This window comes from Protobothrops mucrosquamatus, unplaced genomic scaffold, assembly GCF_001527695.2.
Source record: "Protobothrops mucrosquamatus isolate PMUCROS unplaced genomic scaffold, P.Mucros_1.0 scaffold2441, whole genome shotgun sequence".
Classification (NCBI taxonomy): Eukaryota; Metazoa; Chordata; class Lepidosauria; order Squamata; family Viperidae; genus Protobothrops; species Protobothrops mucrosquamatus.
The window spans coordinates 95,067-103,070 of record NW_015388513.1 but is presented as its reverse complement, the minus strand read 5'-3'; positions in this window follow the sequence as shown (position 1 = coordinate 103,070).

Sequence of the window (8,004 nt, the reverse complement as noted above, 5' to 3'; positions counted from 1 at the left end):
AAAGCTAAAATGATAGTTAAGGCTCATAAAGCTATCATGTTGCTCTGCCATTTAAGAGGCCACCCGTGGGTGCTGCAGGAAACACAAGAGGTTGAAAGATAACATGACTGATCTAATTTTCTTTTTCCTGCCTGAGATATACCAGATCTGAGAAATGATTATTTCACTGATAAAAAAAATGCCTCTTGGGGAGACATCTGATAACCTCTAAAACAGTGGTTCTCGACCTTTTTAATGCCGCGACCCCCAACCGGTCGTAAGTCGAGGACTAAACCGGTCGTAAGTCGAGGACTAAACCGGTCGTAAGTCAAGGACTACTCAACCGGTCGTAAGTCGAGGACTACCCAACCGGTCGTAAGTTGAGGACTTTCCCTGCCCGGGAGCGCCGCGCATGCGTGGTTCCGCCCCCTGCGCCGGCCGAGGCATAGCTGGCAAGCGGCAGAGACGGAGCAGGCCGACCACCAGCTGGCCCAGCCCAAGGGAGGTAAGGCACCCGCCGGAAAAGGGGGGAAAAAATGGCGGACAGCCTTGCTTGGCGACCCCCGTGAAATGGTCGATCGATCCCAAATAGGGTCGCGACCCATAGGTTGAGAACCGCTGCTCTAAAATCACATTATGGGTTTTTGTTTTTGTTTTTGCAGCCATGGGTATAAAAATGCTGTGAAGTTTTGTCCATGATCATTTGGGAACGACATAACCCCCGTGACATCTTTTGCAAATAAAATTAAAAAAACAAACAAATAAATTAATTTGAGGGACCCTTGGGATGCTATCAGCTAGTTCCATGGGATCTTCCAATGGTACTCAATTTAAATGAGAACTGAAGAAGATTCTTGGATGAGAAGCAAAAAACAAAAAAAAATTCAAAGAAAAAAACAACTCCAGTTGCGTTTTTGAAAAACCATGAGACTTGGGATAAACATGACTTGGATGGTTGAGAATCTCAATAGACCTGAAACTCAATTTCATAGCAATGTTTTTCCAAGATGGTCTCCGATTGCAGTAAATCTTAATATGTTTTTTTTTTTTGTAAGTTCTTTTCACATGTTATTAACTGTTAGCTGCCATGGTTTTGAAGAAAAAAAATTCTCATTTTTTAAAATTTCTTTCTTAGGCTTATTGTATTGCATTCCTGATCTTTTGATTGCATTTGGTCTTGGACTGTAAATACATTTTATTGTTTGATTGGAAGCTAGGAAGGGCTACCCCCATTTTATGTGGATGGCAAACCAACAATGACTTTGAATTCCCCAAGAACACAATTCCTTCCAGCGATTTTGACAATCAGAAGAACAGCCATGTTCGCTTTCTTTTAATAATTGCATTTCCCTTTAAATCAGTGTCCCAGGTTGTCCACCTTATCCACAGCTTTGAACTTTTCTAAGCAAGCAAAAAACACTTTTTTCACAGTGAGGCAACAATTCAATTATTACACTCCAGCTCAAACACACATTGATATTTACACTGTGGAATCCCTCCCTGCCACTGTCTGGTTTGCAAACATTTTGTTTTTCTTGATATGTTACAGGGAAAAAATTCTGCAAGCTAATGACCATGCTGAGAGAGTACTTTTTTTTTTTTTACACAAGCAAAATACACTAGAACAACAGGCAGGAGATAAGATAGTTGTTTCCAACACAGAAACTGGATTGGTCAGTACTCTCACTTAAATCAGACTGCAGCAACTCTTTTCAATTAAACTTGTTAACTGAATTCTTTTCAACCTTGTTTGGCAAGGAGCCTTATTGAGTTTCTTTGCTCTGCTCTCTGCTCTGCTTCTTCAGGGTTCAGAGTAGTGGTGGGATTCAAATATGTGAACAACTGGTTCTCTGTATGGATGCCACTTCCGGAAGTCCATTCTGGGCCTGGGAAATAAAAAATTAGCTACCGGTTCTGCCGAACTGGTGCGAACTGGCTGAATCCCACCACTGGTTCAGAGGCCATTTTTCACTATCTGACTATTCAAGCTGTTCTGATAGTGGCTACGTTTAATACGCTTCTGGTGATTCCTGGCTTGATGCCTCCTGGGGCTGAAATACCACTGTATCATCTGGAGCAGTTTTCTTGAATTCAGAGTCTGATTCCTGGGCTGTGACAGTGATCAGCCTTAATGTAGCAATTTTTGTACATTTTTATCAGGCACAACAAATTAACTTGCAATTCAGAAGAATCTAGCTGGCTAAAATTAATATCTGAATCGAAGCCAGAGGGATCAATGGAATTCAAGATGGACTGGACTTGGTTCATTTGTGGGAATATAGCAACTCTAGGCTAATTACTTACTTAACTCCACCCCCTATCCCCCAGTTTTGCCTGCTCTTCTCCTACATTTTCATGCATTTTAATATTCATCTAACTATGAGAAAGAATGTATATAATTAATTTTATATGTATTAACTGCAGCAAGAATAGTATTTGCTCAATATTGGAAAAATGAAAACCTACCAACGGAGAAAGAATTAATTAAGAAAAGCTTAGCTGGTGCAGAAATGGACAGATTGACATTGAAGATAAAAGAGAAAGAAGATTCAGTAGACTTTAGAACATGGGACAATTTTTACCAATGGCTAGAAAAATGAGTTAGAGAGAAAGGAATGTGATGTGTACTATGTAACATTAAATACATATTAGTAAGAAGAAGACTACCGAGTGAAGTGAAGATGTAAGAAACATTATTAACTGACATATTGATTATGAAAATATAGAAATTATATTTCTATAGTTTTTAAACACATGAATCCAGACAACATGCTGTTTGCTAAATACTAAAGAAAGTTATCTTATAAAAATTAATAAAATATACATAAAAATATTCATCCATGACAGTTAATGGGATAAGGGAAAGTTATCAAGGATTTACCACATGTGGTGGGATGTACATTATCACAGGAGGGAGGGGTTGTGGGAAGTCACCCCCCCCCCAGAGAAAGAAATATTTTTGGAAATATTTAAAAGGCAGAATATATTTCCCTAAAGAATTTTAAAAGCAGAAACCAACCCTGCCCCCAAGTATCTCTGTCCCAAACAGAAACCAAGTCTGCAGATATGCAGATGTGATAATCTTGTCAGAAAGACTGGAGTCAGGAAACTGGGATTAGGAAGAAAGATCCCGAGAATCAACAACCCCTCACACCAAAAATCTAAAAGTCATCGGCCCCAGCCCCAGGGAAGCAGGATATGACCTTTGAGACATAATAGGATTAACCCACCACCATCAGAATACAAGAAAGGCACACTCGGACTCAGGTCAAAGTTCATGCCACAGGAACAAGTCCAAACAAAAGGCTCCAGAGGATATAAAAACACACTCCCTACATGTGCTCACTCTCTTTTCTTCCAGAGCCATCTTCTTGTCTGGCTCTCCTCTTCAATAAACTGTAACCTTCTTTCTAAAGCAGTTGCCATGTTGTTTATTCCCGGCTTGGACTGAACCATGATGAAGACATTTCCTTCAACAGGGTTTTTGCCAAGAAGTAAAAGGCACATCGACCAAGAATCCTTGGAATGAAGGAAGAAGCACAGAGTGGACCCTCCTGCAGCCTTTCACAGAGTATATAAAATAGATATGCATATTGTGCTTTAGTCTGGCAAGATTCCTGTCAATGGGTGAGCAACAATAAAGAAACTGATGTGGGTAAACATCTGTGTCATTCTTGGTTCCTTGCTCCTGACACCACATTTTTTTAAGAGGATGTCAAAGGAAAGTAGAAAGAAAGAGACCCACCAGTATCTGCCCCATAGGCCATGGGGACCTACTGCTCCCTTCAGGAATCATCTCCTTCCAGGTGCAAAAAAAAAAAGTCCTTCAAGGTTTTGTCCATTTGGTTGAACCAACCAGAACAAAGACTGCATTTGGTTAAATACATATCCTCACCAGCAAGATTGGCACACAGGACTAAACGGTCAAAATGGTGGAAGCCTACACTGTTTCTTGGCGCATTAGCTTAACAAGCCACTCAGAGTCACCTTAATGCAGATATAGGCAGCATACAAACTTAATAAATAATAAAAGGAAATTGCTGTCACAGTTAACAAGTGTGACTCTAAGTTGCTCTTCCTTTAAGTGACCTGGATTACAGGAATTTGAGGTCACATTTCGGTACCTCTTGGTTGATTCTTCTTTAAGATATGATCGTATCATTAATCACTTCTTTTTGCACACTGTGTGCAAAAACACTTGAAGCTGCGAAATTCAGAGAAGAACATCAGACAAGTTATTCTTATTTCTCTCAGAAAGTTTGCAACTTGGTCCAGCTCAGTTCCTCTTTCTGACTGTAACCGCATCAAGTGCCAACTAACAGGATTCACTGGAAAAAGATCTCATCCTTAGATTCCCAAAGAGACCAGCTGGTTCCATCTGGAGATTCTTCCCATCATCACCAGGTATGTCTGCGGTAAAGGCAGAGTTTGTGTTGGGGTTATTTATTATCTGCAAAATGTTCCTTTTTGAGACCAGAGTAGGACTAGGAGCCCTTTAGTATGGGGTCAGCTAATCCAGCAGGGTCTTCTGCCCCATGACGGAACTCAATTTAGCAGCAATATTTTTTCCAGTATGGTATAATAACAGTCTTCTCATCACTGACTTCAGTAAATCTTAATAAGTATAGAATCAAGATCATGTGAAGTGCTAATACCACTTTACAATGTCTTGGTAAGGCCACACTTGGAATACTGTATGCAGTTTTGGTCAACTCGATGTAAAAAAGATGTTGAGACTCTAGAAAGAGTACAGAGAAGAGCAATGAAGATGATTAGAAGACTGGAGGCTAAAACATATAAGGAAGGGTTGCTGGAATTGGGTATGTCTAGTTTAATGAAGACAAGGACGAGGAGGGACATGATGGCTGTGTTCCAATATCTCAGTGGCTGCCCCAAAGAAGAGGGAGTCAAGCTGTTCTCCAAAGCAATTGGAGGCAGGACAAGAAGCAACGGATGGAAACTAATCAAGGAGAGAAGAAACTTAGAACTAAGGAGAAACTTCCTGACAGTTAGAACAATTAACCAGTGGAACAACCTTCCTTCAGAAGTGGTGAATGCTCCAACACTGGAGGCTTTTAAGAAGAGATTGGACAGCCATTTGTCTAAAATGATATAGGGTTTCTTGCCTGAACAGCAGTTGGACTAGGTGACCTCCAAAGTCCATTCCAATTATTATTATTATTGTTGTTGTTGTTGTTGTTTAAGAGCCGTGGTGGAGCAGTGGTTAGAATGCAGTAGTACAGGTTAATTCTGCCAACTGCCAGCAGTTCGCTTCTCACCGACTCAAGGTTGACTCACCTTTCCATCCTTCCAAGGTTGGTAAAATGAGGACCTAGATTGTTGGGGGCAATAGGCTGACTCTGTACACCACTTAGAGAGGGCTGTAAAGTGCTATGAAGTGGTATACACGTCTAAGTGCTAATTGCTATAAAACAGCTAGGAACATCGAAACATTTTAAACAGTGTTTGGAGCATTTTGTTTTAGAGCAAAATTTGAAGATAAGGAAATCTGTTCATTCAGCTGCTCCCAGCTAATAACTAAGATCCATAAAAAAGTTTAACTCTTTTAATTCATGAGTTATTTCATCAGGTCAACTCTACAGAGTGCTATTGCTATTGCTAATTTTTTCTAATCTCATACCACTAATTGTTAGCTTCTATCTTTCCGGGGAAAAAATCTTATTTTTTAAAATTCCCTTTTAATGGTTGTTGGTTTTCTGGTCTTTTGATTCCTTTGGTTTTGAACTGTAAATAAATTTTATTGCTTGATTGAAAGGTAAGAAGGGCTGCACTTGTTTTGTGTGAATGGCAAACCGACAATGGCTTTGAATTCCCCAAGAACACAATTCCTTTCAGCCATTTTGATGGTCAGAAGTCCGTTTTCTTTTAATAATTGTATTTTCCCTTCAATTACAGTGCTCCGGGTTGTCCACCTTATCCACGGATTTGAACTGTTCTAAGCAAGCAAACACTTTTTGCACAATGGAGCTGCAATTTAATTACTCAGGAGGTATGAACAGCGTGAAGACTATATTATATATAAAATTTATTTTCCTTTGTGAGAACTGATAACTATTGATAACGAAAACCTTAAGGGTTCATATTGATTCGTGAGCTTATTCCAGAACTGAGACTCTAGGAGCCAATCATGAGTTGGGGATTGCATTGGAATGTTGAAAACATTCAGTGGGTGCATTCACAAAATGGCTTCTGATGGAATTGTTCATATAATATGCCTTACGGAGAATTTAAGAATATCAACACACTGATACTTGTCACTTCCTACAGGCAACGTCAACCTGGAATTTTTCTTTGGAAGGACACAAGGGATGAATGCAATGTCTTTGTTCTTCTTTAATTAGGAAAAAAAAGAATAGATGCAAAGAAGCATTACTAAAAATGAAGGAATAACAAAAGTGGGGAAAGTACTTTCCTTTTTAAAATGAGCACTTTTTAAATTATTTTGAGTTAATTATCAGGTTAAATAATTAGAGTATCACAAAGACTGATTATTGGCTAATAGCTATCTGGGCAACGACGGGGGGGAAATTGTTGTGTTTTTTTGTATTCCCCCCCTTAATCCCCTATGCACATCCTGATCACCAATTAAGGGTGATTGCCCTTCTCCATCTGCATACAGTTTCATGCCCGTTGCTGGTTGGCTAACTAGCAACGGGGTCTTACCAGCCAATGGAATTGTGTGATTACAAGCCAGGGGAATCCTATAAAAGAGGGCTCCCCTGGCCCAGATGCAAGTCCTGATTTACTTTATGCCTTGCCAATAAACCGAGAGCTGACTGTCACTTGACTCGTGTCTTACTGCCTGCGCGATCTAACACTGGCGACGAAGGTGGGATCCCAGTAAGACTGCACGACAAGGGCAACCTCGTGGCAAGCAGCCTACTTCAAAGCAATAGCGCCTCCATGCAGCCTTCCGAAGCAAGAAACTATCTGCGACTCCAAGATGGCTTCCACCTCGAAATTCTCATCTTCCCTACCGGCATTCAACCCAGAAACAAACGACTGGGCCGCTTACGTGGGAAGATTCGAGCTACACCTGGCCGGGAATGGGCAACAAGGCATTCCCGGGGATCAGAAGAAGGCCTTATTCCTTGCAAACTGCGGGGACAAGGTCTACCACGTGGCCCGCTCCTTGGTCGCTCCAGCCAGCATCGAGGACACCCCTTGGGCAGATATCCAACGTCTGCTGGCTGGTCAGTACGGGATCTCCAAAGGGTTCCTAGTCGCAAGGAACCGCTTCTACAACCGACGACAATGGGCGGGCGAACCCATCAGGAAGTACCTCGGAGAGCTCCGATCGATCGCAGCCCATTGCAAGTTCGTCGCCCTGGAAAATATGCTGCGGGATCGACTCGTCATGGGTATGAGGGACGAGCACGTGAAGAAGCGACTCATCGTGCATCAAAGTCTCACCCTCAGCGAAACCCTAGACGAGGCCCTCGCCACAGAAGAGTCTGAATCCACGGCCACCGAGATGAGACGGGGTGACATCCATCGCACCCATCGCGAGCCAACCCTCGATCCGGAGGCCACCGAATCGGACGAGGCCGGCGAGGAAGAGACCGTCCATCGCACCTTTACCAGCCGGAAGCAGCGAGCATGGCGAGACGAGCGGGACGACCTCGAGTGTCCAGGGTGTTTGGGGAACCACACACGAGCAAACTGTCGGTTCCTAGACACCATGTGCAGCCGCTGCCTGAGGCGAGGACACATCGCAAAAGCATGCCGAGCCTCGCACCCAAATTCCAGGAAACAGTGTTCGCCCCCACGGAGGCACATGTCTCCACCACGACAATCCCCACCGCGCCGCTCACCGCCACGCTGCTCACCGCCCCATAAACCACGTGAGAACAAATGGAAGGGGTCAGCCCGACCCGAAGGGAGGCGCGACCAGAGAAGGGGCTACGACGACGACCAGGACGAGCGTAAAGTGCATCACATGGTTGTCAGCCACACCAACTCGACTGGCGCGGAAAAGTTTTTCGCAACGGTCATGATCGGGAG